The sequence below is a fragment of the Cantharellus anzutake genome, assembly GCF_015039405.1.
Source record: "Cantharellus anzutake strain C23 chromosome Unknown EI90scaffold_3, whole genome shotgun sequence".
NCBI lineage: Eukaryota > Fungi > Basidiomycota > Agaricomycetes > Cantharellales > Hydnaceae > Cantharellus > Cantharellus anzutake.
In genome coordinates, this window is record NW_024066953.1 from 349956 (window position 1) to 363910 (window position 13955).

A 13955-nucleotide genomic window follows, 5' to 3' on the forward strand; every position below is an offset into this window, starting at 1 on the left:
GAACCGCACGTTGGATCTGGTCCGTCGAGAGTACACTTGGCCGGGTATCCGTTCATTTGTTAAGGACTACGTCTCGTCCTGTACTGCCTGCGCCCATGCCAAGGTCCCTCGTCACAAGCCCTATGGCTTGCTAAAACAACTCCCCGTCCCCGGTCGCCCGTGGAACTCGATATCCATGGATTTCATTGAACAGCTTCCCCCGTCCTCTGGCTTCACGGCCATCTTGGTAGTCGTTGATCGTCTTTCAAAGCAATGCATCTTTATTCCTACGCACGATACCATTGATGCGCCCGGTCTCGCCAAGTTGTTCCTCCTCCATGTATTCTCGAAGCACGGCGTACCCTCCCACATCACTTCGGATCGAGGATCCGAGTTCGTATCCCATTTCTTCCGCTCTCTAGGTAAGGCTCTTGACATCCGCCTTCACTTCACTTCGGGTTATCACCCAGAAGGGGATGGTCAGACCGAGCGGATGAACCAGACGTTAGAACAGTATCTTCGGGTGTATTGCAACTACCAGCAGGACAATTGGGCTGAGTTATTGCCCTTGGCTGAGTTCGCGTACAACAATGCCCCCAATGCTACTATTGGCGTCTCTCTGTTCTTTGCCAACAAGGGATACCATCCGACCCTCTCCGTCCATCCGGAACGAGATCTGACTTCAGTACGCGCCCAAGAGTACTCGGTTGATCTCGATTCCTTACATCAGTTCCTACGTGAGGAAATGTCCTCAGCGCAACAGCGTTATCAGGGCCCTGCGGACGCTAGACATTCACCCGCACCCGACTTTGAGGTTGGTACTATGGTCTTTGTTAAGGCTAAGTATTTCAGATCCACCCGACCCTCGAAGAAACTCTCAGAAAAGAACCTCGGGCCCTTTGAGATCATCGCTGCGCCAGGAACCCATTCCCGCACCATCCGCCTCCCGGAGACTATGAGAGCCGTGCACCCGGTCTTTCATGTGTCCCAACTCGAACCGGCCGTCCCCAACACCATCCCCAACCGCGTACAACCTCCGCCTCCGCCCATTGAGATTGACGGTGAACCTGAGTATGAGATTGCTGAAATACTAGATTCAAAGTTGGATCGTAGGCGTCGTAACTGTAAGTTACTGTACCTGGTACGTTGGCTCGGGTATGATGGGACGGACGAGGAGACTTCTTGGTTGCCGGCCACGGAGCTTGGCCATGCCTCTGACTTGGTTTCTGACTTCCACGCGCTGTATCCTGACAAGCCGGGCCCTCACTTTTCTTGGCGTACTCATGCGTCAGAACTGGCCATGTGTAATAGGGTATGGCACAAGTGGAGGTATATACAAAAACAAAAAAAAATTTTGATGATTTCAGGGCGACGCGCCCACACCACGGGAATTATACGTGGGCGGGTCACCCGCTCCCCCACCCTCCGACTTCTCCTTCTTCTTCCTCGACCTCTCCTCCCGCGTAATCTTGGCAACCTCGCTGGGCAACTGCCTCACAGCGTCAGTCAGCTCCTTGAGGGCGTCCACGATCGCCTCACCCCACTTCTCCACGTCACCCCCATCCTCGTCCCAATCGTCCTCCTCGTCCTCCGTATCATCTCCCCCATCCTCAGATGCGTGTACTGGCGCCTTGGGTGAGATCACCCGCGGTTTCTTCTGCTGTGAGGGCATCGCAGTCCCCACTCGAATCGTGACCAGGTCGCATTTGGCCCTGGCGCGCGTGCAGTTCGTGCACGCCTGATACCTGCCCCGCTCGCAGACCAGCTGGGACTTGATGCATCGACCACAGGGGGGCTTTTCCCTTGCGGCCTGTGGAGGGTCGACTGAGGCCTTGCGCTAAAAAACAAAAAACAAAAAATACTTGTGTTAGCCTCAAGGATCTCGTGGCAGTAAGTGATTAAAGAAGCTGGCTACTCACCTTGCCTTTGGACGACCCAGCCGCCCGCGCCTGTTGGCGCTTCGCCTCTGCCTCCCGCTCCCTGGCTTCCTCTTCCTCACGCCTTTTCTTCTCTTCAGCCACCCGCCTAGCTGCCTCGGCCGCTTTTTTGACCGCCTTGCACCTCACCCGCTCATTCAGCTTTGCCTGCATCATGGCAGGCTCGTCGTCCGTTGCCTCCTGGATGTCCTCCTCTTCCCAGGACGCGATGTTGTGCAGTTCAAGAGTTTTGGACATAGAGGCGGGGTTATTGAGTAGAGCTGTTGAGTAATGACTGGACTTAGTCAAATTGATGGAGCGAATGTTTGATTTCACACGCAGATTCAAATTCGGAATTGGCCGAACGATTCCCACATGCACCAATTGGGCCTCCAGGGGCATCGGCCCTAAGAAGGGGATACTGTCACGACCCGACATATCCGACACCTCCCTCTACGCGTCCTAGTGCCACTTGGCCCGTCCCTCCCACTATCATCATCATCCGTTCACCCATCCGTCCACCTGTCACCCTCATCCGCACTTCCTCCCTCGCGCGCGTGCCTACCAACCTAGGTTACCCGCTTCACTATTGTCTGCCCCCAGCCGGATGGCTTGCTAGACGGCCGGATGGTTCTTTCTCTTTTGTCTGCTTGTGGACTATTGTTCTTCCTTTTGTTTCTTGCTTTCCTTTTGTTGACCAAGTTTGCCGATATTAATTATTTGTTTCTTTCTTCATTCATTAATATCGCGCTTGATCCGCCACTCCTTCCGGGCCGGTCTCATTTAGTTACTTGTGTTTATAACGCGTGTAGGTTACACCGGATGTACCTTAGTTCGTATATCGACTTGGATTCCCCCTCTAAACTCTTATCCTCATCGTAAGGCTTCTGTCTGAAATTGGGACACCAACGTAAGAACGAAGCGCAGCGCTCCACCCAAGTCACTGAAGCTAAAGTCCCGCCCCTCTGACCTTACGAGCCCGGACGACCTTGCGCGCCTCGCGGGTCACCCGGATACGCTTCTGGAACGTTCCTGACAGATGGCCATGGATGGATATGACATCCGGCATGCTTACCACCTGGTTTGCATTGCAGCAGGCGATGAGTGGAAGACTTCCTTCCGCATGCGCTATGGTTCCTATGAGTGGCTCGTCATGCCATTCAGTCTCACAAATGCACCTGCAGCCTTCCAGTGATTCGTCAACACAATCTTTGCCGACCTCTTGGACATTTCTGTGGTAGTCTACCTGGACAACATCCTTACCTACTCGGAAGACATGGCTTCACACCAGGAGCATGTCTGAGAAGTTCTTAGGAGACTCCACAAACATGGCCCATATGCCAATCCAAAGAAATGCGAATTTCATATGGACACTACTGTCAGGGACAGCTCCGGAAGCGGCGAAGTCCCGGCATGAGGGACCCAATGGGACAGATGTCAGCTGTGCATAGCAGCAATCCCGTCACAGGGGAGCATCCCCGACCACTTAGTCTGAAGTGGGAAGTTGAGAAGAAGGCTGCTTCTTCTGTTCCCACCCCAGGTGCTACTATATACATGTGGTCAGGGTCATGTGGGGGGAGCCATGTCATCTCCGCACACAGCCAGACCTCTCTGGGTGTCTCTGCAGGAGATCCTGAAGGTGTGCCGCTCTGTAGGCAGGAATGCGCACAGCAGGTGCAGCAATTGGGGGAGCAGCATTAGGTGTGTAATGATACATAGAGAAAAGGGAAGTTGGCCATGGAATAGAAATAGAGACAAACAAGAAAAAGGGAGAGGAGGAACGAGGAGTGGTAGTGGGGGGAGCAGAGTAGGGCAGGGCAGTGCAGGGTGCAGTGCCAGGTGAAGTGGGGTGTTGTCAGGGCCCAGCCTCGGACTCGGAGGCTCCCTGACCTCAACCCCCATCTGGCCTGTCCTCACACTATGCGGGGCATGAGATGTATAGTAAAAGGAAAAGATAATATATACACTTGCCTATGCGGGGCATGAGATGAGAAGAAGGGTAAAGGTCTCATCTCCCCGCATGGTTGCTATATGAAGGAATGGGTCACATGCCCACAACTATACAGCTCCTAGAGTTGTGTAGTGTGACCCGGAGGGAACATCCAGGTGGCAGTGCCCAGTAAGCGTGGGAACGTTCTGGGCGAGTTGCTCACCCAGAACTGTGGCTGTGACCCGTGGGAACATTCTGGGCAAGCTGCTCGCTCAGAAAGTTCCCACGCTATCCCATGCGCGCGCGTGTACACAACACACAAAGGCAACAACGAGGCAACAGTCAAAGAATAAAAGGGGGTAAAGTAGGTGGGGAGTCCGGGGCACCCTAAGGCAGGGTGCTGAACCCTGACAGGTGTGCCCTGACAACTACGGAATATCTCGGATATTGCCTCTCTCCCTCCGGACTCACCATGTCCATCGAGAAGGTTAAAGCTGTCCAAGATTGGCCCAAGCCCCATAAAGTCAAGGATGTCCAGTCCTTCCTTGGCTTCACTAACTTCTATCGGTGTTTCATTCACCAATACTCCGACATTGTGGTCCCCTTGACATGCCTCATGTGTAAAGGAGCCCCCTGGTTATTCTCCGACGACTGTCATTCTGCTTTCAACACTCTGAAAGAAGCCTTCATGTCAGCTCCCATCCTGATGCATTGGGTACCCGATGCCCCTCTCATTGTAGAAACCGATGCCTCCAATTACATGATCTCCAGAATCCTGTCCATCCATTGCGATGACAGAGAGATTTTCCCTGTCGCTTTCCGCTCTAGAACACAAGCTCAATTACGACACCCATGATAAGGAACTGCTCACCATTCACGATGCGTTCCGATCATGGTGCCACTACCTTGAAGGTTCAGGAACCCCAATCGACATCATCACCGACCACAAGAACCTCAAGTATTTCTCTACCACCAAACTCTTGACCTGGCGGCAAGCCTGCTGGTCAGAGTTCCTCTCCCAATTCCATATGACTGTCCGATTCCATCCCGGAAGACTCGGAGTAAAACCAGATGTGTTGACTAGACACTGGGACATCTATCCCAAAGAAGGGGATATGGACTACGCTCATGTCAATCCGCAGAACTTCCAACCGGTCTTCACTTCGGAGCAGCTCACTGCATCCTTACAAGCCACATTTCTAGCTGCCACAGTAATCTGGGCAGCCATACTCGTTGACACAGAGGCTCTCCATCAAGACATCCTATCATCCCTCTCCTCCAACACCACAATCTCTTCTCATCTCGCTTCCCCCAACCTCCCCAACTCCTGCTGGTCCATTGATGCCGAAGGCCTGTTAAGGCTGGACAACTGCATTTACGTTCTGGACTCCAATGATCTTCATCTCCGTGTATTGCAAGACAAACACGACCATCAGCTCTCTGGACACTTCGGTCAAAACCGGACCCTGGAGCTAGTCCATCATGATTATACCTGGCCGGGTATCCATAACTTCATCAAGAACTACATTTCCTCTTGTACCTCTTGCGCCTGTGCCAGAGTTCCTCATCACAAGCCTTACAGCTTACTCAAACAACTCCCCATCCCCGATCGCCCTTGGAACTCCATCTCAATGGACTTCATCAAACAGCTACCCTCCTCTTCCGGATTCACTTCCATCTTGGTCATCGTGGACCACCTGTCCAAACAGTGCATCTTCATTCCTACCCACGATACCATCACCTCTCCAGAACTGGCCAAGCTATTCCTCCTCCACGTGTTCTCCAAGCATGGAGTTCCTTCCCATGTCACCTCCGACAGGGGTCCGGAGTTTGTTTCTCTTGGCAAAGCCCTTGACATCTGCCTCCACTTCACCTCCAGATATCACCTGGAAGGAGACAGACTGACTGAATGGATGATCCAGACGCTTGAGCAGTACCTGTGCATCTATAGTAACTATCAGCAGGATAATTGGTCCGAACTCCTACCTCTCGTGGAGTTCGCATACAATAACGCTCTGAATGCCACCACCGGCATCTCTCTGTTCTTTGCCAATAAGAGCTACCATCCGAACATCGCCATTCACCTGGAGCAAGACCTAACATCGGTACGCACCCAGGAGTACTCAATAGATCTTGACTCTCTCCATCACTTCCTTCACAAGGAAATGCACCATGCTCAGATCCGTTACCAGGGCCCAGCAGACTCCCGTCGGAGTCCTGCTCCAGCTTTCAAGGTAGGAACTTCAGTCTACATAAAGGCCAAGTATTTCCGCTCCACCTGACCTTCCAAGAAGCTCTCCGAGAAAAACCTCGGCCCTTTTGAGATCATTGCCTGCATCGGAACCCACTCCCTCACTCTCTGCCTGCCAGAAAACATGCAAGCCATTCACCTGGTATTCCATGTCTCACAGATCGAACCCTCTGCCCTGAACGTCATCCCAAACCACCACCAACCACCTCTGCCTCCAATAGAAATCGAAGGCGAAATGGAGTTCGAGATCGAGGAGATCCTCGACTCCAAGATCGACCAACGTACATAGACGTAACAAGTTGCTCTACCTGGTCAAGTGGTTAGGCTATGAAGGGACTGACAAGGAGACACAATGGCTCCTTGCCAGCGAACTCAATCACGCCTCCAAACTCATTGAAGCTTTCCACTCTCGGTACCCAGACAAGCCTGGTCCCAAAGCTCCTTAGGAACCTCGACTCCTCTCCCATCTCTCCTTTCCCTCCAACTCCTCATTTTCATTTTCATTTTCATTTTTTCTCTCCTCTGTAAGTACAGCTCCCCTCACCTTACTAATTCTGGGCCTTCAAGGGTTCAGGCCTAAGAAGGGGATACTGTCATATCCATCCACGGCCATCACCCTCAACCACCTCCACTCCTCCCCCACTAACCTTGGAGCCCCTGGTTTCCGCAATCACCTCCGACCCCCCGATGGTCACCACCTCTCCAATTCAATATATTACCTATGCCTCCCTAAGTACAGAGCCCCGAAGCTCTCCAGACAGCTCTGACATCTGCTAGCACATTCCCACCTCCACTGGGCAACCCACTTGCTTGCCCTACAAGTCTAGATTCGGGCCTATCCCTCCTTTCCGCTTGTGGGTTATAACCCATCATTCCGTTAAACCCACAACCCAACTTGTGTCAGGGACAGCTCCGAAAGCGGCGAGGTCCCGGCATGCAGGACTCGGTGGGACGAATAGCGGCTGTGCGTAGCGGCGATTTGTCAGGGCCCAGCCTCTGTCCGGGGGCAGCCCTACCTCAGAACTGGACACTTGCGGTGTCCCAGGCAGCCAAGTGCTGGATCCTACCCCAAGCTCCTCAAACTCACTAAGCGGGGATTGAGTTGAGAAGAAGGGTAAGTTTCCCTATTCCCCGCTTGGCTACTATAAAAGGGAAATGTACTATACAGTTTGTAACATGACTAAGGGTAGGAGCCGAGCATGTTCCCGCGATGTGGAAAAGGTGTCACATGGGTTAAGGCGAGTTGCTCGCCTTGACCCACGTGATTTTTCCTGCGGGTTTGCTTGCAGGCTGTAGTTGCGAAAGGTGTGTGAAGATGGGAGGATGAGGGAAGTGGGGGGAGGTCAGGGGAGGTGGTTCTGGGGTTGTATGGTCAGGTGTGGTTGCCCTGACATGATCCCGTTGTGGGGTGAGCGTCCCCGACCACTTAGTCTGAAGTGGGAATGTGAGAAGAAGGCTACTTCTTCGGTTCCCACCCCAGCTGTTATTATATACATGCGGGATTGGTCACGTGGGGTGCGCCACGTCACCCTTGCACACAGCTGTGGTTCTCTGGGTGCCTCTGCAGGAGATCCTGAGAGGGCCCACTGTGGGTGCGGGGCGAGTGCAGCGGCAGTAGCGGCGATGTAGGGATGGTAAGATACAGGAGGGGAAATGGGCATGCGTGCCGGTGGTACATCGAACAGCAGGAAAGGTGGTCCATGTAAGAGAGAGAGAAGGAACGAAAGACAGAAAGGAGAAAGGAAGCGGTGCGGAGCGGGGAAGCAGAGCGGGGGTCGGGCAGGGCGTGCCGGGGCATGCCCTGACATCACCCCCTCCTTAAGCCGCTTCACCTTGAAGTGGCTGGGCGGTCTTCTCTTTCTCTCCCTGGGGCGTGAGGGTGCGTCCGATGGAAGTCTTCCACTAGGTCGGAGGCGTGGGTCAGGTGGTCGTGTGCAAGCCACTGGTTTTCTGAGTTTGGCCAGCCGGTATACTTTACCAAGTACCAGAGTTTCCGGCACCGCCATCTGGAGTCCGGGATTTTTTCGACCTCATACTCTTCTTCCCCATCTATGAGGTCTGGGCCCGGGCGTGGGTCGGCAGGGCATTCCGCGATTTCATCAGGGCAGTGCAGCCTGATGTTTGTCACAGACACGACTGGGTGGATCCCCTTCTGTCATGCGGTGAGTCAGAGTTTGACGGTGGCAGGGGAGACGACTTTGGTGATCTCGAAGGGGCCAATCCACTTGTGGTCTAGCTTCTTGGTCGGACAGTCAGTCGTGTAGTTCTGGGTGCTAAGCCAGACCTGGTCGCCTTCTTGGTATGTAGGGGCTGCCCCACGATTGCGGTCATAGTAGCGGGCCATCTTGTCTGCCGCATGTTCCAGCACTGCCTTCGCCTCCTCTTGCATTTTCATCATTCTTGAGGAGAACACGTCTGCGGCTTCCACCTTGGACATGCATGTGGGCTCTGTCCCCATCCTGGGGTGTTGTCCGGTGTCGAGCTCGAAGGGGGTTCGGTGGGTAGCGGAGTGGACATGGTTGTTGTAGGCGAACTCCGCTAGCAGGAGCCAGTCCACCCAGTCATCTTGGCGGTGGTTGACAAACACTCGAAGGTAGGCTTCTATCTCCTGGTTTACCCACTCAGTTTGTCTGTCCGTCTGTGGGTGGTAGGGTGTTGAGGGGGTGAGCTTGACTCCGAGGAGGTCTGCGAGTTCCTTCGAGAAGTGGGAGATGAAGGCGCTTCCTCTATCGCTGAGGATCTCTTCGGGTAGGCCATGGTGTCTCCAGACGTGTTCAAGGAAGAGCCGCACGATTCCCGCTGAGTCCACCGTCGTCACTGTAGGGACTGCGTGGATGCGCTTGGACAGGCGGTCCACTACGACGAGAATGGCATTGTATCCCTTCGACTCGGGAAGCTCCCCTACCATGTCAACAGAGATCACTTGCCAGCGGTGTGCGGGGACCTTATTCGGGATGAGCTTTCTGACCTTACGGTGAAGGAGCGGAACTGAGAGTGCAGTTTTTCCTGTTCCTGGTTGTGGGGGAGTGTACCTGTTGAGTACGGTGCTGTGTTAGTGTTTTGGTTGCTTTTTCAACAGTTTAGTATGCTATAGAAAAATCAAACAATCAAACACCCTGCGGAGCTGTTCAAATAATTCTGTCTGTCTGAGCCGACTCTGTTCTGTTCAGCTCTCAGTCAGAATTCACCTAATTCTACCACTTTTTAGTTTAGGAAGTGATTACTCCTATGTGTGGAGAGATACTACTATTTTCTCCCTTCACACTGTCACTTTTTGTTCAGTAGTAACAAACTGCTTCTAAGTGTCTTACTTAGATGCCTATAAATCTCCTATCTCACTTATCACACTGTTGTTGCCTTTTGTACAGTGGCAAACTTAACTGTCTTATCACTTTTTCGCACTGGAGTGAGAACCAGAAGTGCTTGAGAGAAATATTACTCTATTTTCTTACTTCTCTGAGGGGCTGCAAAGTGAGCGAAATCATGGTCCTTTTATACCTTTCAAGACCTTTCTTTCCCACGCTTTGCACTATTTACATGCAATAGAGTATTTACAAGCTTTTGTTCTAGAAAGCCCTAATGACTTGCCCAGATGACTTAGTCAGATATGACTCAACCAAAATGACTTGGTTAGATGTGATGGGGCTGTGTATGACTCAGTCTGAATTGGTTTCAGGCTGTGCATTTCTATTTTCAAGAAATGACTCAACCATATTATGACTCAACCAAAGTGACTTGGTCAAAAATGACTCAGCTGGAAATGACTCCATCAGAAATGACTCAGTCAGGGTGTCATATAGGTCTGTCTAGAAAATATTTCTAGGTAGTTGTTCATAGGTTCATATAATCCATATAGTGTAAGAATGTGAGGAAATGTTCTTCAAAGTATGTTTTAACATAAACAGTCCAAAAAAAAAAATGTCATAAAAATGTAATGCATGTCGGATCCCCCTTGTTCCACAGCCATGGGAACATCTGGTGAATGTCTGTGCACAGGGAAACTTGTGCCAAGACTGAGGCTGAAGTGTGGTCACCTTACCAGTTAAAGTGTTTAACTTGTCACATGACCTTCAACATGGTGTCGAATCCAAGTGATACACACAACCTTGATTGACTCCTTCAATTACTCTTTCCTCCCATTCCAACTTGCTATCATACAAGGGTCAAGTGTCCATGCATGTGAGGTCATTCTTTAGTTGTTGATGATGTCCTCGGAACTTTCCCTACAACGGGAGGGGAAGGACTTGATGCGGTTGCAGGTGTTGCACCCGCGCACATAGCGTCCTACATACTCCGCCATCTGGGGCCACCAGTAGTCACGGGAGACGAGTTCCAGGGTCTTCCATCGCCCTGGGTGTCCCGTCGCCCGCGCGTCATGGTGTAGCTGCACCAGGTCATGGCGGAGCTGTGGGTCCTTAGGGACGTATATTTTTCCCCTGTATAGGACTAGCTCCCCCTGTCTTTCCCATTCATCTGACCTAACCGTCCCTTCTCCGAGTTCTCGCATCACCTTCACCACGCTCTCATCCAGGTCCCTTGCTCTGCGGATCCTCTCGAGGATGGTCGTCTCTTCTCCTTCTACGGAGATCGCCTCCATCGCATGGGTTTCAAACCAAGTTGGTTGGAGGAGTGTCAGCCCCTCGTCGTCATCTTTACCTCTCAGGTGGTCAGCGCGGTGTGAGAGTGCATCCGGTTTCCCCATGAGCTTTCCTGGGCGGTGGATGAGGGTAAAGTGGAACTGAGAGAGGAAGAGTGACCACCGTGCTTGGCACCAGTTCAGGCGCTGTGCGGTGCGGAAGTACCCTAGATTGCGGTGGTCAGTGTAGACATCAACCTTCTCCTCTGCTCCTTGCAGGAAATGCCGCCATTCCTCAAGGGCATGCACTATTGCGAGCATCTCCTTGTCATACACCTCATAGTTGCATTCCACATCTGTGAAGCTTTTTGACATGAAGGCCACTGGGTGGAATTCTCCATCTGTCTGGAGCTGAGAGAGGACGGTGCCGGTTGCGAAGTTGGAAGCATTGCACTCGAGCTTGAAGTGGCCCATGTCAGTGGGGAAGGCGAGGACTGGGGCAGAGGTGACGGCATCTTTGAGGGCATAGAAAGCACGGTCCTCATCTGGTCCCCAGGCCCAAGTCTTCGTCTTGTGGGTTAACGCGTGGAGGGGGTGGGCTATCTCCGAGAAGTCTTTGATGAACCAGCGGTAGAAGTTGACGAACCCCAGGAAGGACTGCACCTCTTTGACCTTAGTCGGGGTTGGCCAGTTGAGGACTCCGCAGATTTTCACGGGATCCATTGCGACACTGCCCTCGGCAATGATGAGGCCGAGGTATTCGATTCAGGTCTGCTCGAACTTGCACTTCTCTGGCTTCAAGAAGAGCTTCCTTCTCCGCAGCATTTCCAGAACCTTGCAGACAACCTTCCGGTGTTCTTCCAGGGTAGCAGTGAAGATCAGGATGTCATCCATGTAACAGATGACAACCTCCCAGTTGATGAAGTCTCGGAGTATGTCGTTCATCATGGTCTGGAACATTGCCGGGGAGTTGCATAGGCCAAAGAACATGACAGTAGGCTCGAACAGCCCCCGGTTGGTCGAGAACGCTGCCTTCCATTCATCAGCGTCCTTGATGCAGACGTTATTGAACCCCCAGCAGAGGTCTAGCGCCGAGAAGTACTTGGCGTTTCGGAGGCACGCAAGGACATCCGAGATGAGGGGGAGGGGATATGAGTTCTTCACCGTGATCTCATTGAGCTTGCGATAGTCCTGGACCAGGCATAACGACCCATCCTTCTTCTTGATGAAGAAGACTGGCACCCCCATCAGGGACTTGGACGGCCATATGCGTCCGCTCCGCAGGTTCTCGTGGAGGAACTCGTCTAGTTCCTTCTGTTCTGGCCTCGACAGGGGGAAGGTCCTCCCTCTCGGGAGTTTGGCCTCTGGTGCCAGGTCTATTGCATGGTCCCAGGGCTTCCGTGGGGGTAGCTGGTTGAAAGCCTCCTTCGAGAATACATCTCAGAAGTCCTGGTACTGCTCTGGCACCAGTGCCTCAAACCGTGCGGGTTCTGCTTCCGGCTCATGGGCCTCCTGGGCCATCCGCTGCGACAGCGTCGTAGCCGCTCTTAGCTCATGTCCCCATCCTGGGGGAATGATAGCGGTGTAGATCCCATCTCCGGGCTCTATCGTGGGGTCTGAGTTGGCTCACACTCGTATTGACTGGCAGGATGTTGGGCAGCGGGACATGGTGACTTTCTGTCGTGTCCAGTCCACTTCCGGGTTGTGGTGTAGCAGCCACAAGTGTCCTATAATGAGGGACTGCCTCCCAAGGTTCGCGACAGCGAATCGGGCCCGCTCCATGTGTTGCCCGAATGTCAAGAGGGCCTCCAGCTCCTCGGGTATGGCTCCATTCTCATTCGGGGTTCCATTGACGTTGCAGACAGGGATGGGCTGGGGAAGTGGGGTTGTCTCGAGCCCGTGTTTTCTGACAAACTCGGGGCTCACAAAGTTCCCTGTAGCTCCGGAATCTAGGAGCACTGACACGGAGATGCTGGCAAGGGACGTTAAGGCAGTCAGCTTCACAGCAAGGTTGAGGGATCTGGGAGGGTGTTTGGACAACATGTAGATAGCAGGTGGCGGGACCGCTACCTCCAGCGCCATTTCTGGGGCTTCTCTGCCCTTGCTGGTTGAGGATGCATTTTTTCTCTTCTTCTTGGCGATGACTCGGTGGAATTTAGATATTGGTGCTGGGTTAGGCACCTCACGGTATCTACACAAGCTAGTACTATCGCCTGCAGGCGGCCGGGGTGCGTCCCTCACCAGTCGCCGTCCTGAAAATCCTCTTGGGCCTCCACTTCCTGCCCTTCTCCCTCTGTCCCTGGTTCGTCTACCAGCTGTCTCCTCAACCCCTCCATGAGTGCTCTGAGGTCTTTGGGGTGCATCCGTCTGGCTCAGCGGGTTTTCGGTTGCGGACAATCCCACGTGATGTGCCCTGGTGTGTTGCAATTGTAACACAGCCCATTTCACCTCTGGTCAGTCCTCGAGTGGTCGAGGTCCATGGGTTGTGGCCCTGCTCCTGCCGCGGGGCAGGGCGCAAGGGGCTGGGGTGTGGCGGCAGCAGGTAGGGGGCATGGCTGTGGGAGAGTGGTAGGGAGTGGGGGTCTCAGGGGCAACAGTGGGGGTCTGGCAGGGGCTAAGTGGGGTTGCGTCGCCTGGAAACGCTGCCACTGGTTGTCGAGGAGGGTGGCCTCGCATTTCCACTCAGCTGTCAGGGACAGCTCCGAAAGTGGCAAGGTCCCTGCGCGCGGGACTCGGTGGGATGGATAGCGGCTGTGCGTAGCGGCGATCCCGTCACAGGGTGAGTGTCCCCGACCACTTAGGCTGAAGTGGGAAGTTGTGTTATCATTAAAAGGGAAAAGCTATGGTACTTACCTGAAGTGGGAAGTTGAGAAGAAGGCTGCTTCTTCTGTTCCCACCCCAGGCGCTATTATATACATGCGGTCAGGGTCACATGGAGGAGGCCACGTCATCTCCATGGGAGATCCCAGAGGCGGCCGTTCAGTAGGCAGGAGTATGTGTGGCGCGTGTGGCGATCAGGGAAACGGGGTTAGGTATGTAGTGGTACATGGAGAAAAGGGAAGTTGACCGTAGAATAGAAATAGAGAGAAAAGGGGGAAAGTGAGGAAGGAGGGATGGGGCTGATAGCGGGGGTCGCGGAGTAGAACAGTACGGCGCGGGGCGCGGTGCGGGGTCAGGCGGGTGTGCCCTGACATCAGCCCAGGTTGTTGGCATGGGGCGGAGGCAGTAAATGCTCTTGCGGAGCCGGGAGTTGATCGCCTGTTCGAAGCGATCCACTAGCCCCACATCCCCTAGCCGTGAGGC